At 32.9% G+C, this 21046-nt stretch overlaps 1 pseudogene; it reads left to right on the top strand.

Moving 5' to 3' along the window:
* The first annotated feature begins 18651 nt into the window (after window positions 1-18651).
* Window positions 18652-19822, top strand: LOC149566462 ((R,S)-reticuline 7-O-methyltransferase-like; annotated as a pseudogene).
* Window positions 19823-21046: the final 1224 nt, after the last annotated feature.

The raw sequence follows: 21046 nt of genomic DNA, 5'->3' as shown, positions 1-21046 counted from the left end.
AAGTGGTGTATTGAGTCACCCGATTTTAGACAATCATTCTTAGTCGTACATAGTAATGGTTGAACTTGAATACATTTTTGTCTATAGCACTAAAGTTTCAATGAGTTTTTATCAAAGTTTAATTCTACAAACATGCTTATTCAAGGACATTTAGAACTAGACAACAATCCTATTGCTATGGCTTGTTCACAAAAAAAAAGGGGCATTATCCATATGAAGAATTGAAAGAATTTACTCTTCTATAATAACTTAAAATAAATGGAAATATTAGAAAGAGAAGTACACATAGGTTAGGTAAAGATCAGAGGAGAAAGCAACTTGCAAAATCTTCAAACTAGTACTTAGCAACCCATTTCAAGATTTATTACCATTTCAACCATGGCCTACCACAAATGGGAGGAAAATAACAAGCTCTAAGGTAGGTGAGTCACTTTTTCCTCTTTTCCCTGAACCATCACCACCTCTCTATGTCATTTCACACTTCCTTCCTCCATTTGATAAGTCTTTAGGGCTTCTTCTTTTATGGTTTGCCCAAAACTATTTCCCTTTTTTTGAATTTCTTCTTTCAATCTCTAGCTCTAAGTAATATCCCCCAAGAATGGTTTCCAAGTTATATTAACTACCCTCGATTTGTAAGTGACACATTTTTTAAAAGATGAAATATAGTATTATATCTAACTATTTATGTCATTAATACAAAGAATCACAAGTCATTTCTAGAACACAATTTTTTTAAGTGAACAATTCCACGTACCAATAGGATTGTCATCTTTTCTAGGTTGAGGGGAAATATGTTGTGACATCCTTCCCCACTTAGAAATTGCATTGTTTCGATAAAGTAGAATATAGAAAGAATGCACAAGAATATTACAATATTAAGATTATTTTAATCCAACTTTCATTATTCATAAAAATACAAATACCATATTTATTTCTATTAATGCCATTGACTTCCATCTAGATAATCAAGGTCAATTTCATTTTCTTTTCTAATCAATTCAACACATCAAATTTAGAAATAGAGCTAACAAATGGTGCATTAAACATATGTAAATTAATCATTCCTACATGAGTGTGTGAATTCTATTACTATTGTATAGTTTTACAAGGTTAAACAACTTCTCTCCTACAATATTCACCCTTTCATATGGTGTGTTGTTTCCTGTTACATGGATAGGAACAAAATTGACTATCAGGTTCTCATATATCATCATTCAAATCAAATTTCAAATGAAATATCAAATCAATTACTTCATTATCTCAATGATCCTCAAATTTGAGTAACAACCTACCTTAAAATCACATGGTATCATTGACATACCTATGCTTACATACCATACCTTGGCATCAAATGGATTTGACCCTACTAGTAGTTACTTCATATCCACTTCCTACCATTCTTATATATATGCACTCCCAATACTTTTTAGCCTATTAACAGTATCAATAGGTCAAAAAGACAAGTATTCAATATAAATATCAAGAGCCAAAATTTTCCTTTAAACTCATCTTTAATGACACCTTGATCATGAGTAAAAAAAAAATCAACCATACATACCATATGTACCATCTAAGATGTGGTGCTCGCTAAGTGAGCAAGTGTCCACATTAATAAGTTAGTATCCATGAAACATAATCAAGTAATGCAATTACCTTACATCTAATTCATCATTATTTAACTCAGCCTGAAATATAAAGACATCCACATATAAAATCATCAATACATACTCATCAACATTTTATCATCATCATGTATACAAATGCTTTTAGAAGTTAACATACCATGTAATTACATCATAATGCATCATATAGCTCTGAATTAAAGATATAAATCTAATCAATATGATTAGAAAATGGATGATATAAAGGGTACATCTAGTATATGTATCAAATAAACATTGATTAAAAGTCTAAGTCAAATACAAAATCACTAATCCTATGTCAAACAACATATTGACTAGAAGTCCAATAGATGATTCAAGATAACCAAATCTTTAGTCAATGTTCATTGACAATGTTGGATGAGTCAAATTTGTCAATAAATTCCTATTAAGAAGGAATCACACAAGGTGAATCATGACATATACATAGCATCAATGCAATATGTACTCAATATTAGATACAAGAAGAATCTATACATACCCTTTTTGTGTTCTTATAGAAAGATTGCATTTCCATACACTTGCCACATAGGCCAAAAAGTCAAGTCAAGTCAAAGTCAAAATTTGACTCCACATGGTCAAATAAAAAAAGAAATAAAATATCTTCTAATTAATTATACAACTTTATTCTAGTTTTTTTTACCTACATGTTGACATGATATATACAATATTAACTACATTTCATAAGTCAACTTGCAACCATCTATCAAACACAATATTTCAACACATGAATATGCCATAAATGAATATACTCAAGAAGTTGACCTACATGTCAAACTTTATTTCATCATATGTAAGAACCATGTCCTACTAAGAAATTGCCACATCATCAATTGTAAGAAAGGAGGAAATAATCAAGTGAAACTCTAGTTTGAATAATCAATGATTATTTCATTAACCATAATCAAGGATTAACAAATAATTATCCATTTAAGAAAATAAAACATGACATTATCCAAGGATGCTGACGTACACATCATCCATTCATCAAAATGCATGATTAACAAATTCATTAAGTATAATTTAAAGTATCATACCTTAATGTTCACCATAGAAAATATCGACCTACACATCAGACGAGGAACAATAAGTACATCATACAAGTGTAATACCACCTATCATATGATCTACACCATAAAATAAGTCATCTAGGTAAGCTCACCAATCACCTGCAAGGATTAGTACACCAAATTTTTTTCATTTCTATGACCTAGGCCCTCAAGCCCATGTCATCACCATAGTGTGCTTAATTAACATATAAGTACAAGTTGTGATGTGTGGCCTTCACACCATTCAATCATTACATAAAATATGGTTGAGGTGCTTTCTTGCCCAACCATGAAGCCTTATAATTCCTTGGAATTATACCTAACACATAGAATGGTCAACCCTACAATTCCCAAATAATAAAAAATGCACTTCCTTGGGATTCTACCTAACACATAGAATTCCCAATCTAGAAATTTCAACACAATACAACAAGTACTTTCTTTGGAATCCTAAAATATCAAAGACCCAAGAAATCCCCATCCAATTGAATTAACTAGACCACATAGTAGAAGTATAAGAGTAGTGAATCTAAAGGTGAGGGATAGTTTCCTCCTTATGGCTACATATATCACATTGATTAAGAAGATGGAAGCCACGTCTTTCGAGATTATCAATCATAAGAATAACGTTGTGCATAACTAACCTCCAGAAGAAAAAAAATCTTAGGAAGGAAGTGAAAGTTCCAAACATACTTTGAGCTTTAAGAGGAATTTCTTGGGCCAATAATATTATAATAGACTGACCTCACACTACATTCACCCCAAGATGTTTGGTCACAAATCATCCTATCCTTGTTAGTGAAGGAATGTATACAAATTTATCTCAAAATTTCCCATGGCTCCTCCTTTATAGAACCATCAACTAAATTTATTTACCAAGATTTACGACTTTCCATTTAACATTATCAATATAATTAGATACCTTAAGACCATAGTTAGCTATACTAAATTCCTTTAAAGAGGAAGACTTGGTGAAACTTAGAGGAACATCCCCAACCCACCTTTCTTGCCAAAATCTAATACTATTCCCATCCCCAATGCTCCATCTCATCCCTTCTCTTAATAACTTCTAACATTTATCTATGTTGGACTAGATCCTTGATTTATGTACAAGGCTAGGATTATAAAATAACTAGTTAAATGGAACCCCACATAAATATTTGGCCCCCATTCTCGTATAATAACCTATTGAGTTCTAAGATAGTTTACATCCAATATTAGTATTAAGGGCCCTATTAATATCTCTTAATATCCTTAGGTTTACCCCACCTTGGGATTTTGGATTACAAACTCTCTCCCAACTAAAAGGACTCATTTTCATCTTTTCATTAGCGCCTAACCATAAAAAGTTTCTCTGAATTTTCTCCATTATATCCTTAAACCTTTTCATTATCTTGAACAAGGATATTTGAAATAAACCTTAATATTCTAGAAAGAAGTAGTGATAGGTTGAAGTTTCCCATAATTTGTAAGCACCTTTCCCTTCCACCCCAGCATCTTCTTTTGCATTCTTTCAACAACTGCATTCCATAATTAAGAGGAGACATCCTTAACATTAAGGGGATGAAAAAGTAAGGGAGGGAAACAACTTGACAATTAAGTTTGCTAGTAAGATGATGTTGGAGATAATTCTTACTGTTGAAGAAATAAAGTGTGCTCTTGTGATAATTGATAAACCTTAGCTGCAATAAATACATGATATTCATGTGAGCCTAGATGTCACATGATGAAGATTGATATTCACCATCTACTAGTAGCTAAATTAGTGATAGAAGGTCTTCAGTACACATGTACTCAAAAATAAAATTTGGAGAGATCTTAAGGTATCCTAAGGGGTCCTAATGTATCTTTTGACACACTAGGACCCCTCATGACCCCTTTTGATAAATTAGGGCTAACAAGTCGCTAAAAGAACTTATATTTGTCAATAGACGAGAAGCATCTATTAGATCTGTAGTCATATAGGTTTTGAGGCTTTTTCCCAACTAGACCTCCTTGTCCTTTTAGAGTACCTACATGAAAATAGAAATTTTTAGTTTAGTGATAAGCTCTATAGATACCTTGAAAAACAAGGTGCACTAAAACACAACTTAACATGATCTTATAAAAAGATATAGGAGGGATAACAACAAATAAAACAATCTAGTTGTTACAATCCATATCAACCCTTGTTTGATTCAAAAATGTTATTTTTATCTTGACTTGATACCTCTATCCATTTCTACTAGTATGTTCTTGTTCTTTCTCTAACAACTCTAAATAATTTTGTGAATTAGGATTCAATTGTTGTACAAAATTTTCATGATAAATTCAAAAGAAATATTTATTTCTAAGAAATAATAGTATTTAAACCATATTACATGTACTCCATTAACGTGTAGAGTAATAACTACATACTTAAACCCAAATACTTGTACAAACATTTGTTACAATGGAAATCGACTCATGTTCACAAGTGAAAAAATGGTTGCAACATATTAAATTAAGAGTACTACATATAATAATGATGGTTTCATTTCCATGCCCTCAAAATTTGGTGGTGGTAGCATATTGATAGGCAATGATGATTTCTGAGATTGTTGAGACTAGGAAGACCTAGTTAATATTCACCTTGGTTACACTTAACACATGATATGCATGTGAGCCTATGTTAGATGATGTTGATTAATACTCACCATCTACTACTAGCTCAAGTAGTGACATAAGTTATTCAATGTACATGTACTCAGGAAACTTCTGATGAAGATGGCACCTACAACTACTGGACTGTCACTGAAAACTTCTTATGAAAATGACACCTCCAACTACTAGTATGCCACAAAAAAATTAATATGAAGATGGAACTTATATTCACCAGAGTGCTTATCTCCATGTTTCATTATTTCAACATCTACACTAAATTGGCTATCATTGTCTTCTAGTCAATTTTTATTTCATCTCAGCAAGAGCTTTAATCATTTTTCTAGTTATTCAAGAAGAATATTTTTGTACGTTTCCTTGTTTATCATGGTGATGCACCCTTATCTTAATTTAATAACTTTCTTCTTCCTATTCTTTACATTTGAACAAAAACCCATCACTAAATTTTCCTACATGATAAAAGTCAAAGAGAAAGCTTAGTAAAATTAATTGGCATACTTCATATCTTTCACAAGAAGTCTTCTTCATTTCTTCAAAAGATTATTTATCTTCTAGTTCAACCACACAAATCTCTCTGCTATATCTTTACCATACATTGTATTCTTGGATTGTAATTAGGGCTTCCCTATAAGGGTTGCAATTCTGATGAAAAAAAATTGAATGATTCCAATACCTACAGTCTGAGTTCCAAAAGCTAAACTTTCCTTGACAGAATTGGTATTTGAATCTTTGTATAAAAATCGCTATGCATCATCCATCCAATCATTTTTTTGATGAAACTATTCCATCTTTAGATAGTTCCATCATTAATTGGGCCTAATTAGGCTTATTGGGCCTCTCAATGATTGGCTATTACTTTCAATATACATAATGCAGTCATGTTATGTCTAGGAAACTCATATTAGACATGACACAATCACATTATATCTACTATGCCAATTTAGTCATACAAAGAATAACACAATCATGTTTTGTTATGAAAAAAGTGTAATCGTGATTAGCCTTGGTAATAGGCTTGTTCAACTATCCAAAGGCTAAAGCTGATGTTTTCCCTCCATTTTTCATTGGTTTAGATGCCTTTTCAACTTCTAAGATCAATTATTGTCTTAGACTACATCATGTTTGCAAATGGTGAAGTGTGTATCTCTAAAATTACCACCATAATCTCACGCATTTTCTTATCTTTTTGACCATATAATTTTATTTTTTGGACAAGATTAGCATTGTCAAGTCGACTTTTCTATATAAGTGTTTTCACAATCCTTTGAAACATATGTCTACCATTTTTTAATACCTTTTGATAAACTTAATAAAATGAAAAATAAATTACATATAATTTTTCTACTCTTTATTCTATACACTTTAAAAGATAAATTATTTTATATTATTTTGATGCAAGTTATGCCCAATGCACGAATAGGTACCAAAACTTCAGGTTGGAGTGACTTTGAACAATCATAGGAAAAAAACTACTCATAAAAATGTTATGAAAAAATACACACTTTCTAGATATCACTCTTACCTATTATCCTACCAAAGTGTTTTTCAAAATAGTAAATAGAACTATATGTTTTGTTAAGCACACGAAAACAACTATGTGGTATTTTTCAGCAAAAAATTTGAACAATATTTCGTGTGGTTCATTTTTACCCTCTTAATCTTATCCATTTAAAAAAATCCTTAGTTGTCTAGAAACAAGATTCAAAGTACTAATTTTTTTTGTGTTTTACACATTTTCTCATTTTGAGTGCATGACCCTCAAATGGGTCCTCCAAGATCACATTTACCTGATTTTAGAAAAAACGTGTCCACTTATACCCCCCTTTTTGCACACCATCTTGTTGCACACACCCTAAAATAAATATTATAGTTGAAAAGTGTGGGAATAGATGCACTCAAAGGTATGTATGAAACTGATGAATATTTTCATGAAATATAAAAGGAATTCTATGAACTCTCTAATGTATATCGTTTTGTAATACTAAAAAGTATTTTGTCCAAAATAGACTTTTGTTTAATGGAAGTTAACTTTGTATACCCATGTTTTCAATGAGGGATGCTATTGCAAAGTAAAATAAGCATGGTATTTTATGTGGGAATTATTTCTTAGATAAAAAGCTAGAGAAAGTGAAGAGATTTTATTACTAGCCATAGATGAAGTTAGATGTGAGTATATTTATAGACTCATATATTGCATGTCATAAATCCAAAGGAGTAACAAAAGATGAAGGCACATGTCAAACACTACTTATTCCATCTAGACCTTGGAAATTGATAGTAGAGGTTTTATTATGGAGTTTCCCAAAATACAAAAGTGATTTGATAGTATCTTTGTGGTTTCAGACCAATTTAGGAAAATAATGCATTCATTTCCTTGTAATATTAAATATCTCGAGTATATTATTCAAAGATATTTATTCTACAACATGGATTTTTTTTTCCAACAAATTATTTAATAGAAATGTCAAATTTGATAGAAGTTCTTGGAGAACCATTTAGAGGAATCTAGGGACTAATTTTTCCATAATTTCTTCTTATATTGCCAAATAGATGGCCACATTGAAGTTTTCAATAGGCTAGTGTATAATCATATGAGATGCCTTACAAAAAAATATGGAGGAATGTGGAATACTATCCTACCACTACAAAATATGCATGCAATAACTTTGTGAATAAAATTATAAAGGAAAAAGAAATTTCTAGATTTTATATCGATTAGATCCAAGAGTAGTGTTTGAATATAGCAACTTACCAAATAAAATGAAAATTAGTTCTTATGGGGATCGAATTATAGAGAGTATCAAATAAATCCATAATTAGGTAGAGGTCACATTATACGAATATACTCAAAAAAGAGAGGCTGCATGAGGGTAGACATACTAAACTAATGATATGGAATATTGGTCCTTGGAGGACTATTCAATAATTTGGTCAAAATGTTTATAAATTAAAGATTCCTAATAATATTAGAATCTTTCCTATTTTTGATATTTCATGCTTATCACCATGAAAGGATATTTTGATGCAATTAGTTGATTAGGTGTCCACATGGACAAGAATGAAGAAATGGTCAAGGAATTCCCACCAAATAAGCCTCTAAAGATAGAAAGGATACTTGACACAAAAATGTGAAGAGGATAAGGAAGAAGAGGGAAACAACCCTTAGGTGAAAAAAAAGTTGATTGCAACAAGAGAAACAACCTTGAGATGGACTACAATCTACTATGGATAATAATCTAGTAAATTATGAACCTAGTGATAATATCTATGATATTTCAGTACAACTCTAATAAAGTAAATCAACACTCTATCTTCATAATATATTTCACTCACCTTTTTTATTGATATGTGGTACAACATGATCATGCACACTTTCCTTACTTTTCATCACATGCACTACTTTATACCATTTAAATGATTTTTTTTATCATCATATGCATAAATTACATAAAAAGGGTCATCATTGAACTTGTACCTCAATTATGAAAATGAAATATAATTTCCAATGTGATTGAAGACATATCGATTAAGGCATAGGGTGGAGCCAAAAGGTTCATCTCCAACACACCATGATCCAAAAATCATACTCAAGATCCACTACAACACAAAACCTTACCAAGTAGGACAAGAACATACAAACACACTTTGAGAAATAAAAATATGGATAGGATTATTTTAGATGATTGACTTAAAGTCAATTTCAAATATATGAAAGTTATGAATATTTTGAATTTATAGATTTTATTTATCTTATGGAAAGGTATTAATATTCTTTTTTTTTGTAATGATTATCTTCATACTATTTAATAAATTAATAATTCTATTCATACTAATTTTTTCAATGTTCAATAAAGCTTTTATTTCCTTCAATGTTACTATCTAGATTCAAGGGCAAGACATCATGGTTTTTATTAGAAATTGACCACCTCTAGGAGCTATTAGATTATGACAGAAACACATTATGTATTTTTTCATAGCTCCTCTAGATAGTTTTCCTTTTCATATCCATTGTTTGCCACATTATAATGGAACAACCAAAGCTTCTTGAGTTATGAATCAGTGTGTCCTACATCATAGGAGCACTATTTATACTTAGGAAACATGAATGGATTGACTTAGTGTTAATTTATCTCAATATTATTTGGAGGTTCTACCTATAGGTAGCCTTTGGTTTGGGAATGGTCAATGACAAGTCATGGTAGATATTTTTAATCATTTGGTGTCACTAGCAAGGGTTGACTAAAGCCTTAAAATGTAATCCTTTATCGGAATAGATTATTTTTATATCATAGAATGAAGAAAAAGATAAAAGGATGGTAATGATGATAAAAATTAGGGTACTCTAGTCCTAACACTGCCCCAGACCTTGCTAAAGCATGTAGAAAATTGTATGACTCTGGTCTTGTTTGTCTTTCCTCCCATCTAGTTTTAAATTTCATTGATGTTTATTAGATTTTTTTGAGTTTTTAAATATTTTCCAAAAGTTAGGTTGTATGTGTATACTCTATAATTAATAAAATAATAGACACATTTATCAAAAATAATGGATTCTTCACCAAATACTTGACTGGAAGATATATAATTATTGAATTCCTCTAATCAATTAGACTTGATCTCTATTTAAACATGTCATTTTAAAAAGCATATTGATCTTTTTAATGAGTAACATGAATTAGTGTTTTACAAAGTTTTTAAGTATGTTTTCATGCGTACATCCATTGTTTATTCTTAGTACTTTCTTAAAATAATTTCTTTTTTTAATTTTTTAATTTACTATCTCAAAGGAATTATAGAGTTTATTCATACTTTTTTCAATAAATTTATCTATATATTTATTTGTTTGAAATAAGATAAGAGGCCTTATTTAATTTTGATGAGCTTAACTTGTAAATTTTTTAATTTTTAATATTTAAATGCAATTACTAATTATTTTTCTTCACAATTTGTGGATATATATTTTATATTTGGTAATGTGACTAGATAACATTAAAATATAATTATAAAAATAATTGTCAAGAATGGTGTCATAATTTTAGTCTCGTCTTCTCCCTAAATGTTTTTTTGTGTGAATAACCTTTTTTAATTTCTTTAAATATGATTGCATATGATTTATTCATTAGTCTAAGAATTTGAATGTCATATCAATATTCCAACATCCTACATTTATGTTGTATAAGTCAATACATTGTGACAAAATCTAGGTTCTAAAATTTTATATCTATATTATTCCTATCTCTATTGCATACCTAGTCTATCTCATAACCCTTTACCCCTTCCATCATGACTACATTGTTACCTCTTACCATATCCCTATTTAAACTCTTATATTATCTGATACATCTCTAACACCACACTCTATCAATTTCTACCATATTTATTCTATAATTACAATTTATAAGTTGTGAAACCTATCTATTTGAAAGACTCCATGGTAAGATGATGTAATAAGATAATGTTATAAAATCATGACATGTCAATTTTGTATGACCTCTTATTATATGTTGCAAGCTAAGACAAATAACTATGGACAATTAAATGAGATTGAACAATAAGATGCTAGTGTGCCATGGTTAGATAAATTGTAGTCACCAAAATATTTGGAAAATGGCCTCTCAATAATAAATTTGTTGAAATCATTTATTTTATCCTTATACCTTTGAGGTATTTTAGGAGAAAAAAAAGGCTAATTGTATGTATCAAACACAACTAGTAGAAAATATTTGTGATAAGGGATCTAAAGCTTATGATTTTGTAATACCTTACAATGAGTGATAGGAATGTGTTCAAATGATAAAAATTTCTCTTATCAATTCACATCAGCCTCTTTCTAAGTGAAATTTCTTTTCGATGGTTGACTTTCAGGAAAAAATAATAATTTTTTTGATTATTGTGTAGGAGGTGCAACATAAAGGAAACTAGGTAACATGTATGCATTCAATAGTGCTAGTTAGTTTTCCATGGTATTGAAACTATGAATTTCGAGTATGTTCCAAAAGAGTTGAGAGTTATTGGCGTCTTTTGACTTTGTAATTTTCTTTCATTTTTGAGGGGTAGTGTTGGGGGGTTTGGGCATTTCAATCTCTAATATTTCACCTCCTCTGAATCAATAGGAAATCCATGATCTTATAATCAAAGGAAAATGAATAATAATATGGGGGGGGGGGGGTTAGAATCTATAATTTCACACTTTTTAGAGTAACATTTCATACTCCACTATTTTATAAATCAGATTCATTTTCAAGAGCCCTAGCATATTGCACTCAACCACTATTTAATAAGCAGTATGATATTTTGTATTATTTTTTGTATCTTTATCTTCTTATTTTAAAGTTTTTCTTTTCACTTGTCATATTTTCTCAAAGATGTCTCTCAAAATCTATGCTTTTTTACACAAATTTAAAATTGTAACACCCTTAGCCAATTAAATTATGAGAGTACCACATAACTCAATAAACAAAAAATAATAAATATATTATCTACCCTTAAAGTCAAATTAAATCAAAATGTCGACAAAGTAAATTTGTAAGGACATTGAATTTTAATCTTATATTCCAATACTAAACATATACCAAAGAAATGTATATATTAGAGGAAGAAATTTTAGGCACCTAGGTGACTACATGTGAAACCTAAAAGATAGGATGGACTAAGACACGTAACTGAAAGGAGTTGGTGTTCACTATTTTTTACTTTGTTGGTACCAAGTTGTCAATTTTTGAGCATCAAATGACAAGACTACATAATCCGTTTGTGTTATATTGTGAGAAATACAAATTAAAATCAAACTCACAACTTAAAACTGCAACCCTAACCCTAAAAGTTTGCTCGACACGTCAATGTGCCGAGTTGCAATTTGCTTGGCACTTAAGAAAAGTGCTCGGCACAGGAAGGTGTCATGTGCTAGAAATTACTCGGCACTTGCTCAGCACATGAAGGTATCGAGTGACAGGCAACAAGTGTCGAGTGAACTTGGCACAAAGAGGACCTTAGCAGCAAATGTCGAGTATGCTCGGCTCACAAAAGAAATTCTCAGCACCAATGGATGTCGAGTGAGCTCGGCACCAATGGAGAAAGAAGATGCTGAGTGTTCTGTTTCAAACTTAAGAAATATAACTTAGGAAATATTTCAACGTGAATGCTTTCACCATTAAAACCAGAAAGCCAAAGCTTAAAGCTTTCAACCAAACTTGTTAAATCCAATGAATAGAAGATGAAGAACAATGGATTTAGTATTATGCTTGCTTTCTATTCAACTGAGATTTAAACTATTACAAAATCTGGGAGCATTCGGCTTCGACCAGAAAAACCCTAAAATAACCCTAAACTGATTATGCTTTAGAAACTTTAAACCTGAAACTCTAATGGTTGCATACATGAATGCTTGGAGCAATCACTGCTTCAATAGGACAATCAAAAAATAACAAACTTACAAGGTAACCAGTAATCAATCACGTGCAACTGCAAGCACGAAACAAATAGACTTTCTTCTTCTTCCAACGACTGATCTGCTGATCTTCTCTGCTCTGTCTGCAACTTCTAATATGATTTGCTTGATCTGCACTTTTTTTTTTTTGTTTTTTAAGAATGAATGTTGAAACATTCCTTTTATCATATTTCATTTTCCCTCTCAAAGTTCAAATTTCAAACTCTCACCTACCAAAAAATGAATGCTTGTCATCCAGAAATGCCTGCGAAGCTGACAAGGTAGATGGTTGTGGGGCTTGCGGACAAACAACTGGCCTTTGACGTTAATTTCCAGCATTCCCCCTTTGTCTTGAGATCCATAAACAATGATCACTATTGATCCAAATCAACTACACCAAGACTCTGTCTTAGGTGCACAAAAGTTCCAATGCCTAATGGCTTGGTAAAAATATCTGCTAGCTGCTGCTCTGACTTGCAAAATTCCATCTTGATATCCCCATTCTCCACCAACTCTCTGATGAAGTGATATTTGATTTCTATATGCTTGCTTCTCCCATGGAAGACTGGATTCTTGGACAATGCAATTGATGAGATGTTGTCATAATAAATTGTGGTTCCATCCTCTTGCCTTTCATTCAAATCTGTCAAGATCCTCCTTAGCCAAATTGCTTGACATGGTACTGCATTTGCTGCAATGTATTCATCCTCTGCTGTAGATTGAGCAACAATAGGTTGCTTCTTGGATGCCCATGAAATTGCACCCGATCCAATATGAAACATGTATCCGGAAGTGCTCTTCCTATCATCTAAACTTCCAGCCCAATCACTATCTGTGTAACCCACCAACTTAAACTTATCATTTGCAGTATACAAAATCCCAAATCCCTTGGTACCTTTCACATACCTTAGGATCCTCTTTCCCGCTTGCCAATGGGAATCCTTTGGTGTTTCCATAAATATGGAAATTAGACTTACTGCATGCATTAGGTCAGCCCGAGTTGCAGTCAAATACATTAGACTTCCAACCATACTCTTGTATAGTGTTGGATCCACTCTCTTGCTAGAGTCTTCCTTGCTCAACTTCAGACCTACTGCTGTTGGTGTGGGGGCTGCCTTACTGTTCTGCATTTTAAATCTCTCCAAGATTTTCCCTGCATACTTTTCTTGAGAGATGAAGATTCCATCATGCATTTGTTTTACTTCTATGCCTAGAAAGTATTTCAAGAGACCTAGGTTTGTCATTTCAAATTCACTTTTCATGGCTTCCTTGAATTCACTAATTAGAGCCTTATCATTACCAGTAAAAATTAAATCATCTACATACAAGACAACAATCAATACGTTACCATCTGCTGCCTTGATGTAAAGAGTGGTCTCACCATTGCTTTTGCTACAACCATTGCTCATCAAATATGAGTCAATCCTACTATACCATGCCCGTGGAGCTTTCTTGATCCCGTAAAGAGCTCTCTTCAACCTATATACTTTATGTTCTTCACCTACAACTTCATAACTAGGTGGCTGCTCCACATACACTTCTTCTTTCAATACACCATTTAGGAAGGCGGACTTCACATCCATTTGAAATACCTTCCACTTGTGTTGAGCTGCAATTGCTATGACAGCACACACGGTTTCTATTCTTGCAACTGGGGCATAGGTCTCATCATAATCTCTGCCATACTGCTATTTGTAGCCCTTGACTACCAACCTTGCCTTATGCCTATCAATCTTACCTTCAGCATTGCATTTGGTCTTATAGACCCATTTCACTCCAATCACTTGCTTCTTAGGAGGCAATTCAATTAGCTCCCATGTCTCATTCCTTTCTATGGCATCTATTTCCTCATCCATGGCATTACACCATTTCTTCTCCTTAATAGCTTCCTCAAAATATATTGGATCACTATGAGAAAATAATGCAAAATTAACACTCTCATCATAATCTTCATACCTTTCATCTTGGTATATCTCCCTAAGACTCTTGGTCTTTCTTGGTAACAGGGAGGAGAGTGTGGGATTAGAATCTTCATTGTTGCTGCATTGCCTACTTGGTCGGTCTTCACTGGTACTCGACACTGACACTCGATCATGCCTAGAGGAGCTCGGCAATGTCTGAACCTACTTGCCTTTTCTTCTATCTGCTCCTTCTTCTTGATGTTAATCATCATCTTCTTCACTCATAATGGGCACTTTACTAGAAGTGCTCGGTGACTCATCAGTTGAACCATGCCAAGACTGATTTTCAAGAAATTCCACATCTCTTGAAAGCATCATCTTGTTTTTCAATGGATCATACAATTTGTATGCCTTTGATTCTGGGTTGTACCCTATGAAAATGCATTTCACACCTTTGTCATCAAATTTCTGCCTTTTCTCTTTAGGCACATGTGCATATGCAACACATCCAAACACCCTCAGGTGTTCAACTATCCATCTTCTTCGTGACCATGCTTCCATTGGAATTCTGTCACAGACTGCTTTTGTAGGACACCTATTAATTAGGTAAACTACCGTTGCCATAGCCTCTCCCCAAAATTTAGTTTGTAGACCTTTCTCTTTCATCATGCTCCTTGCCATTTCAACAATGGTCCTATTCTTTCTTTTAGTCACTCCATTTTGTTGTGGTGTATAGCTAGCTGTGAGCTCTTTCCTAATGCCATGTTTCCTGCAAAAAATTTACAAAAGAATTGGAGGTATACTCCCCTCCTCTATCTGATCTTAGGACCTTGATATAGTGTCCACATTCTCTTTCATCCCAGGAGCTTTAAATTCTACAAATTTATTAAATGCTTCAGATTTATTCTTTAAGAAATACACCCATGTCCTACGATTGAAATCATCAATGAATGTCATGAAATAAGTACTCCCCCCCAATGGAAGTAACTTGCATAGGACCGACTAGGTCGGTATGCACTAACTCTAATGGATATCTAGCCCTCCTATAATTTCCAGAATTAAAGGGAAGCCTATGTTGCTTACCCAAAATACAAGCCTCACACTTGTCACAAGAATTTCATACACGTGGAAAACCTTCTACCATTCTTTTATTTGACAATAAATTTAAACCAACATAGCCAAGATGACCATACCTTAGGTGCCATAGCCATGAGGGGTCTTCAATCACATTGCTTAGAGCTGATTGTGTGTGAGGTGCAGCACAAACTTGAGATGAGAAACATGTCTCTATCCTCAAGGGAAACATTTTGTTCTTTGTCATTTGAACTGCTGCAAGTAGGTTCTTGCTCCCATCCTTTTCTTGAATGACACACATGTAATTCTCCATCAGCACTTTGTATCCATTTTTACTGAGCTGACCAATTCTCATCAAATTGTGCTTCATACCAGGGGTGAAATACACATTTTGTATTTCCTTTTTCTCACCTTTCTTGGTGTAGACCATAATAGATCCTTTGCCCACAACTGGTAGGGTTCCATTATTACCCATCTTAATCTCTGATTTGAAACTCTTGTCAATGAATGAAAACAAGGTTTCATTACCACTCATGTGGTTGCTACATCGACTGTCAAGGTACCAAACCTCAGGGCTTCCTTCTTCACCAACATTACACATGATGAAGGCAGTGTTTTCACTTCCCATATTCACATCAGCCACATTTGCTTGTCCTGACTGATCTTTCTGCTTCTTCCAGCATTCATTTGCATAATGCCCATATTTATGAAAGTAGTAGCATTCTACATTACTCTTATTTGAGTTGTAGTTTTTCTTACCTCCTCTTGAAGTATTTTGTGAGCTACTTGCTCCATCTGCTCTTCCTAAACTTTCTGCTGCAACATTTCTTTGTCCTCCATTACCTCGGCCTCTACCTCTAGAGTTTTTGCCTGAGCCATTTCTTCCTCTGCCCCTTCCTCTTGGATTTGACTAAGCTTTGAATGCTTGCTCTTGGGTAGAAGATAATGTGGATCTATTGATCCTATACTCATGGGTTTGAAGAGAACCCATCAACTCATCCATTGTCAAAGTAGTGAGGTCTTTTGCCTCTTCTATTGTCATGACCAAATGGTCATATTTATGAGGTAAAGTCCTCAATATCTTTTCCACTATCCTCTGCTCTTGATAGTCTTCTCAATTTCACTTCAGTTGATTAATCACATTGGAGGTGCTTGAACTGAAGTCTGCAACTGATTCATTCTCCTTCATTTGAAGGTTCTCAAACTCCCTCCTGATGTTCTGTAGCTTTACAATACAGACTTTATTAGTCCCCTTGAAGTTCATCTCAAGGATATTCCATGCTTCCTTTGCATAATTTTCTGCTGCAATATTTGGGAATATAGACTCTATCATTGCTGCTTCAATGAGACTTAATGCCTTAGCATCCTTCCTCCTTGACTCTTTCAAATGAGTCTTTTGTGCATTTGTGAGAGTAGCATATTGAGTTGGATCAGTCACATCATTGAATCCATTTACCAAAAACTCCCACAAATCATTTGCAACTATAATGGTTTTCATTTTCTTTGCAAATGTATCATAATTCTATCCATTAAATGATGGTGGCTACTGCCATATCTTTCCTGCATCTCCTACCATGTCAAATATCCTAAGAAAAAAAAATGCCCTAACTCACTTTGGATGTGGGGCCTCAAAGCTCTGATGCCATGTGAGAAATAAAAATTAAAATCAAACTCACAACTTAAAACTGCAACCCTAACCCTAAAAGTTTTCTTGGCACATGAATGTGTCGAGTGGCAATTTGCTTGGCACTTAAGAAAAGTGCTCGGCACAGGAAGGTGCCGAGTGCCAGAAATTACTCGGCACTTTCTCGACACATGAAGGTGCTGAGTGACAGGCAATAGGTGCCAAGTGAACTCGGCACAAAGAGGAGCTCGGGAGAAAATGTTAAGTATGCTCTGCTCACAAAAGAAATGCTCAGCACCAATGGATGCCGAGTGAGCTCGACACCAACGGAGAAAGAAGATGCCAAGTGTTCTATTTCAAACTTAAGAAATATAACTTAGGAAATATTTCAACGTGAATGCTTTCACCATTAAAACCAAAAAGCCAAAGCTTAAAGCTTTCGACCAAACTTGTTAAATCCAATGAATAGAAGATGAAGAACAATGGATTAAGTATGATGCTTGCTTTCTATTCAACTGAGATTTAAACTATTACAAAATTTGGGAGCATTTGGCTTCAACCAGAAAAACCCTAAACTAATTATGCTTCAGAAACTTTAAACCTGCAACTCTAATGGCTGCATACATGAATGCCTAGAGCAATCACTACTTCAACAGGACGAATCAAACACTAACAAACTTATAAGGTAACCAGCAATCACTCACGTGCAACTGCAAGCATGAAACAAATAGACTTTCTTCTTCTTCCAACGACTAATCTGCTGATCTTCTCTGCTCTATCTGCAACTTCTAATATGATCTGCTTGATCTGCACTTTTTTTTTTTTTAAGATGAATGTTGAAACATTCCTTTTATCATATTTCAGTTTCCCTCTCAACGTTCAAATTTCAAACTCTCACCTACCAAAAAATGAATGCCTATCGTCCATAAATTCTTGCGGAGCTGACAGGGTAGATGGGTGTGGAGCTCGAGGACAAACAGCTGGCCTTTGACGTTAATTTCCAACATATATATGACCAAACATTATACATCACTCTTTTCATTTAGAGTTGAAAAACTTACACAAATAGAAAATGATAAATTAGTCATCAAATGAACATTAGCAAATTTTTTTAACTAAATGTGGGTTACCGAAATTCGAGAACATTTCTCTGGCCCACAATGTCACAGAATTTTAGAAGCATTCATCTCAATGACCCTTGAATAGAGTTTTCTATCTATGAAAGGGAGGGAAAAAATTGATTGAATCATTCCAATCTCTTCAACTGAAATTACAAAAAATGGAAGCCCATCTCCACCTTTATGAGATGATGTTTTCTGTTACAAAGCCCATGGCTCTCAAAGCTACTGTCTTGCTTAACATCCCACAAATCATAGCTATACATGAGAAACAAAATTCTCTCTCTACGGACAAAATTGTTGAACACATTTCTGCCTCTACAAAACAAAGGGTTCCACAAAAGGAATACTTGTTTAGGATTTTTAGATTGTTGGCTTCACTGAAGATGTGGATGAAAAAACCAAGCAAATAAAATATGGTTTGAATAGGGGTTATGTGAGTTCAAATACTGAACATGGTTTGAACAAGGATTATGTGAGTTTTAATGAGGGCATGGCTTGCCATATCAAAGATGTCATGGAATCTGTTGTGAAAATGTATGATGGAGTCAAGAGTTTGAAGAGTACTGTTGATGTTAGTGGAGGAGTGGGCTCTACAATGTCTACCATAGTTGTTGAGCATTCACACATTCGAGGCATTGACTTTGACTTGCCCCATGTCATTGCAACTGCACCTCCCATAATTGGTTTGACACATCATCTCAATTAAATCATGAAAGAGTGATTTGGTTTGTTTTGTATTATTTAGTGGTGTGACAGATTGTAGAAATTAAACTAGAAATACTAAATAGCGTAGGTTTTCAATTCTAGGAGTGGAGCATGTAGGTGGAAACATGTTTAATCAAATTCCTCATGGAGATGCGATTTTTATGAAGGTTAAAACTTTGACTTTAACAAACAATATGTTTTATTTTGGATTGTATACTATTTCTTCAATACATCAATATTATGTTTGTTTACGTTGCATTCTTTTATAATTGTTTATGATTTTTTTAATTTAATGTTTTCTTAAAGGCTAAATTGTTATTAATATTGCAATAGATTTTACATGATTGGGATGATGATCACTACATAGAAATTTATAAAAAGAGCTATAAAGTAACATCAAAAGATGGGAAGGTCCTAATTGTTGATGCACTACTTGATGGTTCACAAGGAAGCTTGAATCATTTGAGTTTATTGTTCGACATAAATATGATGATTTATATTATATGTGGAAAGGAGAGGAGTCATAAAAACTTTAGCCAATTAATTTTTAAAGCAACATATAAGAGCTACAATATCATAAAGTTACATTTTCTCCAAGTCCTTATAGAATTATCTAATGCTTAAAGCAGATTCAAGATACCATAAGGTAACATTTCTTTGAAATAATTGTTGAGACATTTGTATCTAAAGATATGCTTTTATATAAAATGGAGGTAACCATTCTAAAATCCCATTTTATTTTTCTTGTTGTGTTGAGAGAATGTATTTAGTAAAAGATATGTTTCTATATAAATGAGTATGGGTATATTGTTTGTTGAATATACTTGATTGAACTTGACAATATCTGATTTTGTATTTTAGTTATGAATTTAATTGTAATAATTAAAATAACTAGTGTCTACACACACACACACACACACACACACACACACACACACACACACACACACACACACACACACACACACACACACACACACACACACACACTTTTCTTATAAATGAATTATAAGCTTTAGTTAGTTTCAATTTTTACAATTAGAAAACCTTGAAATTAATTAAACTTTTCCTTGGACAAAAATGAATATAAAATATTAACCCTAAAAATTAAAAGAAATTGGAAAATTTTAGAAAAAGGGGGACACCAAATTGGGTTTTAAATTTGAAACTGGAAGAAGTGCTTAATCTCCTAGATGCCTTCAAAGATTTTTAGATTCTACATATATTCTAGGAAGGTAATAAAGAGGCAGATCAACTAGCAAATAAGGGTGTTGAAGGTGAAATTATCTTAATCTATAATTAGAAGTAATTTAACTAGAAATTAAATAGACATCTTAATCAAACTAAATAATGTAAATTTATTCTTATTAGCAGAATTAGCATTGACTTTATGCTAAAGATAAATCCAAATAGTTAAAGAGCATCAGATAGTCAGCAAGTCTTAAGAAATCTTTTTTAATAAGATACAAGGTAGAATAGTATACCATCAAATATAAACATCAAGCGAGAAGTAGCTAAACTAATTTCAGAGTTAGTAAGCAAAGGGTCAGGAAGCAGAAGTGATAATTTCTACAATAGTAGATATTAAACAGTATTGGCAAATGATTCCAAACAAATCATAGGAAAACATGAAATTATGTTTTGTCGTTCCCTATCTGATCTTGATCAAGTATTGTTATCATGAGCTGATATGCATCATCTTATAATGGGTAGAAGCATCTTTATTAAGTAAGAAAACCCTTAGTTCGACAAAAGATAGGAACTTGTAAATTATAATGCATAACACTATCTTTAAAAGGCATGTCAAATCACTTAATACTTAGAACTATAGAGTACTTTTAAACATTA

Source organism: Cupressus sempervirens, chromosome 3 (assembly GCF_028749045.1).
Source record: "Cupressus sempervirens isolate cs-2001-9-10 chromosome 3, ASM2874904v1, whole genome shotgun sequence".
Taxonomy (NCBI): domain Eukaryota; kingdom Viridiplantae; phylum Streptophyta; class Pinopsida; order Cupressales; family Cupressaceae; genus Cupressus; species Cupressus sempervirens.
Note: the sequence above shows the minus strand (reverse complement) of the source record. Positions and strands in the feature narration are given on the sequence as shown.